Genomic DNA, 11944 nt, shown 5'->3' on the forward strand with positions numbered 1-11944 from the left:
GGTGAGGGGAGGGAAGAGTGCTAGGGTTCGCTGCCAGTGCAGGGGAGAGAGCGAGATGAGCGAGAGGGGGGGAAGTTCTAGAGTGGGTGGGCTGGTTGGTGGGAGAGCGACGAGAGGTGAGCGAGACACGTTGGATTGAGGGACTGAAGGAGAGTGTGGACGGCTCAGATCTACTACAGTGGGGGTGATCTGTGGACTGCTTCCTGATTGGTTCAAAACATGAGGCATTTATTAAAATTATCTATTAGTGCTAAAAAATAGGGGGTTTCATGAAGCAGCTACCAAAATTATTTTGCAAAATGGCATCACTAAAATTTTCAATTAATTTAGACCATATTTTATGGATGATCACCAATTTGTATGCATTTCCGATCCTACTAGCTATTTTTGGTCATTTAAACAAATTTCCGCTGATTCAGCTAAAACCGGGTCAAATTTGTACTGCAGTTGCCTCATACTTTGCTCTTTATTTTTTTTCAAAAACAATTTCTAAGTACATAAGTATCTATTTAATCAGGGATACTCTAAATTTTTTGCAAGATTCAACCCTTAGCTACGAATGGTCAAGCCCGCCGTTTTTGACCGCATTTTGAAATGGGTGTAAAAAATTTAAAAAAATCAACAAATTGGAAAACCTTCGCATCGTGTCATTATATGTGACCAAGTTGCCATAAAAAATAATAAACTTGTAATAAGGTAATTATTTTAAGAAAGTGTTCTCAGAAATGAGCTATCATGTGTGAAGATTCATGGCTTTCAAGCCAAATGATGAATCTTATGGCCATATTCATGGCATAGATTTTTCAAATGATCTCATATCGTGCACAAGGGTGCATATTGGAATGACAAACAATGTTGCCTAAGAAATTTTTCATTTTCTTTGGACAAAAAATTCATTTTCCATTTTTTTTAGTGCCTAAAATGAGTTTTTTTGTGAAGGACCTACCATATACTTGTTGCAAAATTGGACCAAATCATTTTTATAAAATACTAGGCCATATTTAATGCGCAATTGACCTAATGATTGGCTGTCAAAATTTTTGATCCACCTCTCGTGAAAAAGACAAATTTCCGCTGATTTAGTTAGAAGCGGGTCAAATTTGAACTGCAGCTGCCTCATAGTTTGCTCTTTATGTTTTCCAAAAATCATTTGTAGGTACATAAGTATCTATTTAATCAGAGAAAAACCAAAAAAATTCCAATATTCAACCAATAGCTAGGAATGGTCATGCCCGCGATTTTGACCGCATTTTGAAACGGACATAAAAAATAAAAATAAAAAAAATTTGGAAAACCTCTGCATTGTGTCATTATATGTGACTAAGTTGCCATAAAATATAATAAACTTGTAAAACGGTAATTATTTTTAAAAAGTGTTCTCAGAAATGAGCTATCATGTGTGAAGATTCATGGCTTTCAAGCCAGATGATCAATCTTATGGCCACATTCATGGCATAATTTGTTCAAATGATCTTATATCGTGCACAAGGGTGCATATTGGAATGGCAAACAATGTTTCCTAAGGAAGTTTTCATTTTCTTTGGATGAAAAATTCATTTTCCATTTTTTCGAGTGCCCAAAATGGGTTTTTTCGTGAAGGACCTACCATATATTGTTGCAAAATTGGACCAAATCAGAAATACATGGTTTGGCGGCGATACATCGAGGTTTGGACAATGGCCGAGGGCCCCAACTCCAGAGCGCGTAAACTCGCATACCCATCGCGTGGTCACCGCGTGACTGTGGTGTTGCCTTGCATTCTGGGTGGCCTAGGCATGTCTAGTGGGTTAGTCACTCCCTAGGTAGGTTCTAGGAAGAAAGTGACAATAGAAGAATCTCACGACGAGACCAAACTATGCTCAAACATGAGTTAGGAACCAAGTGTTTGATTAGCGGTACAGGAAATGTAGATGCCCAGTAGGCGTGAGTTTTGGCTGAGGATGATCATCTACTAAGAAGAGTTTCTTCACAAATTTTGAGCTCAAATGGAGGATCCTAGGTGACACTTTCTTTGCAAAGTACCACAGCGGACATAAATATGAACGTTGAGGTTGGGCTCAAAATAATGAATCGATTGAGCTGAAATTTGGTGGAGGGTGGTTATTTGAGCATAGGAAAGAACTGTAGAAAATGGATACCATTTGGACATGCCAAAGTGGTACTTCCGTCTCAATGCTCTCCTCTGGACAAAAACTTCCGAAAATTAGTGAGAGAAATTGTCTAAATGAAATGAGCTCAAATTTGGTGTAGGCAAGTTACATAGGCATATAGAATATGTGGCAAAAATTGAACTCATTAGGATATGCATAGATAGTACTTCTTTCACAAAGATTCTAGGTGGACAAAAACTTTGGAAATTTGCCGAGGAAGACTTACTAGGCAAATGGAGCTGAATTTTTTCATGAGGCAATGATTTGGATAGGAAAGAGTGCCCAAAATTTTTTAGGGCAATCAAGAATATATAAGTAGCACTTCCTTCACAATGCTCTTCTCTGGAGAGAAACTTTGGAAAATTAGTGAGAGAAATTGGCCAAATGAAATGAGCTCAAATTTGGTGTAGGTAAGTTACATAGGCATATAGAATATGTGGCAAAAATTCAACTCGTTAGGATACGCATAGCTAGTACTTCTTTCACAAAGCTTCTGGGTGGACAAAAACATTGGAAATTTGCCGAGGAAGATTTACTGGGCAAATGCAGCTGAATTTTGTCATGAGGCAATGATTTGGATAGGAAAGAGTGGCAAAAAAATTTGAGGGAAATAAAGAATATATAAACAACACTTCCTTCACAAAGTGTTGTTCTGAACAGAATAGGAAAATGAATATTGTTGAATTATTTTTGAACTAGGCAAGGAATATTTTTTACATATTTGACAAAGATATGACCCAAAGAATTTATGAGATTTTTTTGGGAATTTTGGGAATGACAGAAATATAGGTTGCTTCACAACCTAGGGCCAAAATTGACACATGGACATGACACATAGGCAAAACTGATGAGGTGGCACCTAGTCATAGCAATCCACCACAATTTACAAGGTTATGACCATCTATATTGGTTGTGATAAGCTAGAAATAAGGCAGCGGACCAGTGTTGTTTGCTTTATGGCCATTTCGTGTAAGGAAATTATGACCTTTCTGGCCAAAATGGTCGTTATAGTTCAGGGTTTGGAGCCCCCCGAACAGCTTTTGACCAATTGGTCTCAAATGGTCATAGATTTATCACCAATTCTTCCAGGATCACTGATAGAAGGTCACAAGTTGACATATTTCTTGTAGTGATTATCCCTCTAAGGGCAACAGGTAGTATCTGCGTCATTATCACATGACAGTCATGGGACTTCATCCCGTTGAACATTTTCTTGTCCGTGTATAGATATCTGCTTATCTTGCCATAGTAACCGAAACTAACTTTGACTCTGGTAAGGCACTTAAAGAATTGATCGATCTCAGCCTGACTTAAGGTGAAGCAAGAAGGGGGGCAATAATCCTCTTCCTTTATTTTCTTGCCCTTCTTCTCCCGCGCCTCTGTCTCCGTCTCTATCTCGTCTGACTTTTTATGGGGTGGCATGTGCAGATCTTCCCTCATATTCAAATCTTGCAAGTCTTTTCTTGCCTTCGGCCCATCCTTGTTCTTATCCGGCATGTTCATCAGTGTCACGAGCAAGCTCTTAAGGACATTCTTACAGAAATGCATTTGATCAAGGCAATGAGGTGTATCGAGTTTGTGCCAGTAATCCAAGTCCCAGAACACAGACCTCGTCTTCCATACCTTCAGCAGCGACTCCAGCGCCTTTTTCATCCTCTTTCCCGGTGCGGGGCACTGCTTCCAGTTTTTCAACAGCTCATCGATTTCGGCGCCGCTCCGCTTACGTGGAGGTCCTCGATGGTCAGCGTGACCATTGAATAGATCTCCACGGTTTCTCCACAGCTCGTCCGGTTCGAGCCATCTTTGATGCCCCATGTACACGATTTTCCCAGACCCGCCATCTTTCCTTGACGTTAGCTGCTGAGACGTCGTATCATCCATGCACCTCGTGCATCTGCAATATCCATGGCACACCTGGCCTGCGACATATCCGTAACCGAGATAGTCATGCACTGTCGTGATCAGCGCGGCTCTCATGTAGAAATACTCGCCTTTGCTCGCGTCAGTGACCAACCCACTGACTACCCCAAGCAGCTCTTCTTTGGTCTCAGCTTTGGTCTTATTGACCGCAATCGTAACTTTCCCGTCGATGCTCTATTGAGTGACGACCAACCGTCTCTTCCTTCTTTCCTCTGGCTCCTCGGGGTAGCACGTCTTCCATGAGGCGCCATCTCCGACGCCGTGCACACGTCCATAGGACGGCGGCTTGTCCACCTAGACCTTTTTCAGTATGTTCAGGGCCCAGTTGAATGGGTTGTCCCACTTGGGCCTCGCCGACGACTGTGATGACTCGTTGCTTTCGGCTGCCTTTTGGTGCTGCTCTTTCTACAAAAGGAACGTGGATGGTTTACTAATGTGACAAAACTTGCAGTCGAATTGATTGGAAGCTAATATGATAATGTGGTAATATAACAAGTACCATAAGTCTCATGAACTCCCTCTTGTTTGGGTCCATGTAAGAGATCTTTCTGACTTTGTCCCACTTGTATCGGGCCCTGATCCAGTCATGCTCCAGTGGGTCGTTGAACTCCGCCAAGGGGTCTAGGTTTCCGAGACTTTCACGTATGGCGTCCTCCTTGGCCAATATGTGCCTCTTCCCCTCGTAACCACGGCTTCCAAGGCGGTGGGGAGATGCGTTCCTGGCCTGGAGCTCCTTCATTTTCTCCGACCTTGCCTTGACTTCTTCTTTATCGCAATTCTCCTTGAATTTTGCAAAGTCCTCTACCATTATAGTCGGATTATCAGCATGAATCTTGGACCACAGTTCATTCTTCACAATCGCTTTTTTCACCCGAACTTTCGAGGAGGACAAGTTGTTGGTGAACGTCACCATTTCCTTGTCGTTTATCTTTGTCATGGCGATGTCTTCCCACGGCTCTTTATATTTGCCTTCATCTCGGGCGGGGAACAAGAACGTATTGTGCAACTTCTTTAGGAGCATGTGCTCCGTATGTGGTATCTGCTTCAACCTCTCGTCGTTGATGTTGGCAGTTTCCCTGAGGATGCATCCAAGTTAATTGCCCCAGCACGAGCGCGCTTCCTTAGGCGCCGTTGGCTCTAACTTCTTGGGTTGCATCTCCGTGACCACAATTTGTCCGATGCCAAGCTCATTTGGCCTTCGTGTCCTCTTCTTCTTCGATGTTTTACTGGCTACGACAGCATCGTTGCCGGTCTCGGGGGTGGTGTCGGTGTCGGTGCTAGTGCCGGTGTCGGTGTCGGTGTCGGGGTTGGGGCCACTGCCGCCACCATGCAACCCCATCTGGTGTTTGTCCAGGTAATCAAAATAGTGATTGGCTTCCTCGATGGGGTCTGCGAGGCGAGCAGAACCACCCACGACTTCGGCGTCGGTAGACATGTTTCCTATTCAATAATTGTAAGTAAAAGATATAATGAAGAGAAAAAGGGGCCTATATTTGGTCGGAATGTTGATTCATTCCCCTTCCGGCCAATCCCGGGTACTCCACATGTCCTAGTTTCTAGCATGAAATTTTCGGCATGACCTTTGCTTAAAAGTGGACATATGGAGCGCCTGAAATTTACCGGAACAGAAATGAATCAACATTCCGGCAAAACATAGGCCACTCGGATATTTTTCGACATTCAACCAACATTGCAAAACCAACATATAACATCAATGGCATATATCATTCAAGCAAAAGCATGCTTGTACTTAAATACACAAAAATGACAAAAATAGTTACAAACTTGCTCCTAGGGTTCATACATAGCTAACTTGCTCAAAATTTTGCTAACTTTGCTACAGTATTTTTTATTTGCTACTATTTTGTATTTGCTATTGTTTTTATACCTAATTTTTTTGCTATTGTTCTCTTTTAAATTGTTACTGTTTTTTAAATATTTTGCTATTTTTTTAATTTGCTACTGTTTTTTTATTTGCTACTGTTTTTATACCTAATTTTTTTGCTACTGTGTTTTTTAAAATTGCTACCATTTTTGTAAACTTTGCTACTGTTTTTTTAATTTTTTTGCTAATTTTTTGCTTACTTCCTACAAAAAAATTCTAACTTGCTAATATTTGCTACAAAAATTTGCTAACTTGCTAAAAAAACAAAAAACAAAAATTGTTAATTAGCTACTGCCCTAATTTGCTAACTTTGCTAACTTGCTAAAAAATTGCTAACTTTGCTAAATTTGCCCTAAAATTTGCTAAAATTGCCCTAAAACCAAGATTGAAAACAGTAGCAAAGACACGGGGAGGTGGGGGCAGGGGGTCGGCAGTACCTGAGAAGGAGGAGGAGGCCGGAGGGGGCGAGGAGGAGGAGGCCGGAGCGGACGCGCAAGGAGGAGGTCATAGCGGCGGCGGCGCGGACGAGGAGGAGGTCAGAGCGGCGCGGACGAGGACAGGAGGAGGCCGGCATCGAGGCCGAGGGCGGGTAGGGGCTTGCGCCGGCATCGAGGTCCAGGTCGAGTGGCGCCGGCCGACGGGCAGGGACGGCGCGGGCGACGACAGCAGAGAGGAGGGGGAGGTGGGAGAGTGGGGGGGAATGGGACTTTGCTAAATTTTGAGCCCACGTGGGCGATGGTTAACTCAAAATAGCAGTAGCCCCGGTTTAGGAACCAGCGCTATAGCTATAGCGCTAGTTCCTAAACCAGCGCTACTGCTAAGTATTCCAATTTTATTTTTTTATTTCTAAAATACAAGTAGCAGTAGCGCTGATTAGGAACCAACGCTATAGCTAACTTAGCTATCACGCTGGTTCCTAAGCCAGCGCTACTGCTAAATATTTCAATTCTATTTTTTATTTCTAAAATACAAGTAGTAGTAGTGTTGGGTTATGAACCAGCGCTATAGCTAACTTAGCTATAGCGCTTTTGTCTAACCCCTCGCTAGTGGTACATTTCTTTTCTTTTTATTATTTTATGTTTACGTCTCTTTTTATTTTGTATTGCTTTATCCCTTTTCTTTTTTGTTTACTTTTCTTTTCTTTTGTATTGCTTTATACCTTTTCTTTTCTGTTTACTTTACTTTTCTTTTGTATTGCTTTATCCCTACGGCGTCTCCCTCCCACACTGCGCGAATATCATCGGAACCATGCATGCATGTAATTGAAGGGGGATGCGATTACTGAAGGAAATATGCCCTAGAGGCAATAATAAAGTTATTATTTATTTCCTTATTTCATGATGAATGTTTGTTATTCATGCTAGAATTGTATTAACCAAAAACTTAGTACATGTGTGAATACATAGACAAAACATATAGTCCCTAGTATGCCTCTACTTGACTAGCTCGTTAAGCAAAGATGGCTATGTTTCCTAACCATAGACATGTGTTGTCATTTGATGAACGAGATCACATAATTAGGAGAATGATGTGATGGACATGACCCATCCGTTAGCTTAGCATTATGATCGTTACAGTTTCATTGCTACTGCTCTCTTCATCACTTATACATGTTCCTCAGACTATGAGATTATGCAACTCCCGAATACCGGAGGAACACTTTGTGTTCTACCAAACATCACAACGTAAAAGGGTGATTATGAAGGTGCTCTACATGTGTCTCCAAAGGTGTTTGGTGGGTTGGCATCGATCAAGATTAGGATTTGTCACTCCATGTTTCGGAGAGGTATCTCTGGGCCCTCTCGGTAATGCTGATCACTATAAGCCTTGCAAGAAATGTGACTAATGAGTTAGTTGCGGGATGAAGTATTACGGAACGAGTAAAGAGACTTTCTGCACTACAACAAGAACCCCCCTTTAGCAACGCATCGTTGCGTTGCCTAATGTCCATACATGTGTTGCTAAGGTCTACACCAACGGATTAGTATCCGTTGCCATAGGTGGCGTTGGAAGGGTCTATAACAACACATATACTTGCGTTGGTAATCGGCGTTTAAAAGCGTTGCAAGATAGCAACATATATATCTATAGCCAAACAACACTTCATATACGTTGTTGATTACCCTACACAAACTAATTTTCACATTACAAATTAGTGCAGCGCTTCCATCCATCTGTACATAGCTTGAACAATTAATGGTATTTTATATATTACGAACAATAATGCAAGGAGAAGCAATCCAATAAACAGAAAGATTTCATATATTTAATCAACTCGGTTGCATTACATGGAACACAATCTGAAAAAGATAGTACATGATCTCCTACATATTAAGCATGAAAATGACATTGTATAAGGTAAATGTAAAACTATCTTGTATTAGCCCCATTCTACACCTTTCCTATCAACAACTTAGCCAGGCATCATCTTCGTCTTCATCACCCTTCATGCTGGATGACAAGCTTCTCTATGAACTTCCTGAGGATGCCTTCTATGACATTGTTATAGCATGAACGACCACCACCCTGCCCATTGTTCAGTACTGGACTGACTGGCAGTGCGCCACTACAACAGATTAAATAGACAAAATGAAAATTCAGCATGAGGAGACGGAAGCCACATGTAACACTTAAATATTCTAGGATTGATTATTTATAGAAGGATGGCTCACATCAGTTCAGTGTACTGTACATGACCAAGAAAATCCTTGTCATTCCTTATTCCTAGCAGATGCTCGATTTAATTGTAACAAGAATGTATAACAGTGTACTAGGCGTGCTACTCTGTTAGGCACTCCTATTTTTTTCCCTCAACCTTTTTCTTTTCTTTTGCCATATGTCGAAAGCCAAACACATATATTAAGACCATATATCTAATATATAGACATGCATGTCGTAATTAACATGATTCCCTCTTAGTACAAAGAGAGAAGTCTCATCCTAAGATCAAAGATTAGTCACATTAAGGCATCTAGATTATAGTATACACAAAAACTGTAAATTGTATACTGCGATTGGGTAGCTGCAACTTTAAGATAGCCACACACACACACTGTTATTTTTTGTCCAGCCAACTAAATAAAGAAGAGTAAATTCAACTAACCTCACAAAAAGAAAACTTGAACTAAGATAATGGAAACTGATTGTGTCATATTACATTCAGGTGTGCATTTCGTTCCACAAAGCTGCTGCAGACCAACAAAAATCCCTGTGCAAAAAATATTGGTGAAATCACCATATTTTAGCACTTTATACTACTAGTCATTAACCCGTGCATTCGCACGGGCTAATGTTTATCTTGTGTGGCATTGTAGGTTTTCACCTCTTAACTTTCTACCTAGAAATCTTTACCAGTAATCTATAATTTTGTGCTATGTTTGTTTCTACCTTTTAATGAACCTTTTCATCTAAATTTGCAGTTCAACATCGAACTCGCTACCTATAGTACAATACTCGAGCGATAAAAATAAATAGTTCAAAAGTTTTGACATGACGACTTTCATTTTTAGAACAATATATATCAGGAAATAACTAAAAATTTTAGGGTGAGGAAATAACTAATCTGATTTTCTTGTAAAACTTAAACTATGGCCTGCTATCTTACTAATATTAACATTGTAATTGTTCTAGCTGTTCACATTACATTCAAGTTCTATATGATTTAGATAAAAATAAGCTAAACATCTCCCACAAAAAGGTAACCATATTTTAATATATAATGAAGGGAATTATAATGTTTTGTCTGCCGCTTGAGCAGACAGTTCTTTCTTTGTTAGGAAAAAAATTGATGCAGAGTCTAAAATAGATGCCCTACAGTATAAGAAATAAGGTTGGGGTTTGAAACATATTGGGTTCTAATTCTATATAGATCAGTCCAAAGGGACTGACTTGACTCATCCTCATATCTTGACAAACTGTTCTCAAATGGGGTATATCGAAGCATGTACATTAGTAGATTGAAGTATGGTTTGAATAAGCATGGAAAAACATCAACACTGCTATGTAGTGAACGCTCCACAAAAGTTTCAAGCGCACCATACCTTGCATTGCATTGATGCGTTGGCAAGAATTAAAGCATTGCTCTGGTTCTCTGCAAGAGCATGTCTTTGACAGCAAGCTAGAGGCCAACACCTGTAACTACACTGGATTAATCGTACTCAGCACTTCCTTTAAACTAGCTGCAAGTGTTTCCTTCCCACCCACGTGTGCATCGCACTCGATCGTACTCACCTCCGGCACAACAGACGCCCTTTCCCCTCTAGGCGAATTACTTCCAGCAGACGAACATGCCACCAGTGAAGATATTCTGAAAGATATAGCCATCTCGTCTCTCCGCTTAACACCCCACGCAGATCATTACCTGAAAGATATAGCCATCTCGTCGGTTATGTTTTCTAGGGGATTAATGAAAGACGGCAAGCTGCGTAAAAAATAATCATACATTGAAATTAATTAATTAGAAGGGAAAACGGTGTGAGCTGTACATATAATGAACATTGCTGTATGTAATGAGATGCATAGACATGAACGATGCATAAGCACCATGTTTCGCATTGTCGCGATTTCAATCAGAGTCATACATGGTGGCAGTACTACGAGAGAGGGATAGAGGTACACAAGTAAGCGCTCAGTGTTATGCAGTCTCAGAGACAGGAAGGAAAAGGGAGGGGACAAACTGTCATGTTAGGCATCCTCTGATTTACGAAGTGCAGTGACATTGATGTCGTTGCTGGGCTGTGGATCAGGATGAGTAATCAAGGTAGCGTCGATTGTCGTCAGATTGGGCGGCAAAGAATTCGCCATGACCTGCCACAGAAAGAACCAAATAGTGTAAGAGAAGAGCGGGTCAGAGGAGGAGAGTCTTGCTGAACCGTCAGCGGCGTCGGAGTCAAGATTGCTGAGGCGGATCAGCACCACCATGGCCGAGCTTGGAGCGGCGCGTGCGGAGACGTAGCGCGGGGCAGTAGGGCGACAAACCGGATGAGGCGCGGGCGCTGGCGACCTGTGGTAACTAGGGTTGCTGTGGCCCGCATGTAGGGGCGCGGAGGAAGTCGCCATGGCGGGGGATCAGGGGGAGGGCAGTGAGGAGTAGCCGTTTCTGTGAGCGGTGGCGCAACAAGCGCCGGAGCAAGCCAGAATCAGACGTGGCGGCGGCGGCAACGTTGTGGTCACGGAGAGAAGAGATTTGCTTGGCGGCGTGCTTCTTGGACGGAGGAGGTAGAGATAACGTGGAGATTTTTTTTATGTGGATAATGTGAAGGTGGGTACGGGGAGGTTAGCAAATCATGGGAGGTGGGACATTTTGGCCCAACAACGCATAGATATGTTTTGTTGCTAGCCATGTGTTGTCGTAGGGGTTTTTTTGTTGTAGTGCTGGTAACGAGATTGAACTAGGTATGATGATACAGACGATCAAATCTCGGACAAGTAACATACCGATGACAAAGGGAACAACGTATGTTGTTATGCGGTTTGACCGATAAAGATCTTCGTATAATATGTAGGAACCAATATGAGCATCCAGGTTCCACTATTGGTTATTGATCAGAAGTGAGTCTCGGTCATGTCTACATAGTTCTCGAACCCGTAGGGTCCGCACGCTTAACGTTTGATGACGATTGGTATTATGAGTTTATGTGTTTTGATGTACCGAAGGTAGTTCGGAGTCCCGGATGTGATCACGGACATGACGAGGAGTCTCGAAATGGTCGAGACATGAAGATTGATATATTGGAAGGTTATGTTTGGACACCAGAATAGTTTCGGATGAGTTCGGGCATTTACCGGAGTACCGGGAGGTTACCGAAACCACCCCCCGGGGGGGGGGGGTCGATGGACCTTCATGGGCCTTAGTGGAAATAGAGGGTAGCAAGGGAGCTGTGGGGCGTGCCCCCCCCCCCTAGGCCCAAACCGAATTGGTATAGGGCTTGGGGGGCCGGCCCCCTCTTTCCTTCTCACCTCTTTCCTTCCCCTCCTAGTTGGACTAGGA

The 11944-nt window shown here is 42.1% G+C and overlaps 1 long non-coding RNA gene across 3 annotated transcripts; it reads right to left on the reverse strand.

The window, feature by feature from the left end:
* Positions 1 to 8199: 8199 nt before the first annotated feature.
* On the reverse strand, positions 8200 to 11177 carry LOC119274411. Of its 3 annotated transcripts, XR_005135143.1 has the most exons (5): positions 10870 to 11176; positions 10632 to 10761; positions 10186 to 10315; positions 9996 to 10086; positions 8200 to 8521 (listed from the first exon to the last, which is right to left on the reverse strand). It is a non-coding gene; the product is annotated as an uncharacterized LOC119274411 (long non-coding RNA). The 3 variants fall into 3 exon arrangements; XR_005135144.1 differs by having other exon boundaries at positions 9996 to 10092; positions 10632 to 11177; XR_005135142.1 differs by having other exon boundaries at positions 10632 to 11174.
* Positions 11178 to 11944: the final 767 nt, after the last annotated feature.

Source organism: Triticum dicoccoides, chromosome 3B (assembly GCF_002162155.2).
Source record: "Triticum dicoccoides isolate Atlit2015 ecotype Zavitan chromosome 3B, WEW_v2.0, whole genome shotgun sequence".
Taxonomy (NCBI): domain Eukaryota; kingdom Viridiplantae; phylum Streptophyta; class Magnoliopsida; order Poales; family Poaceae; genus Triticum; species Triticum dicoccoides.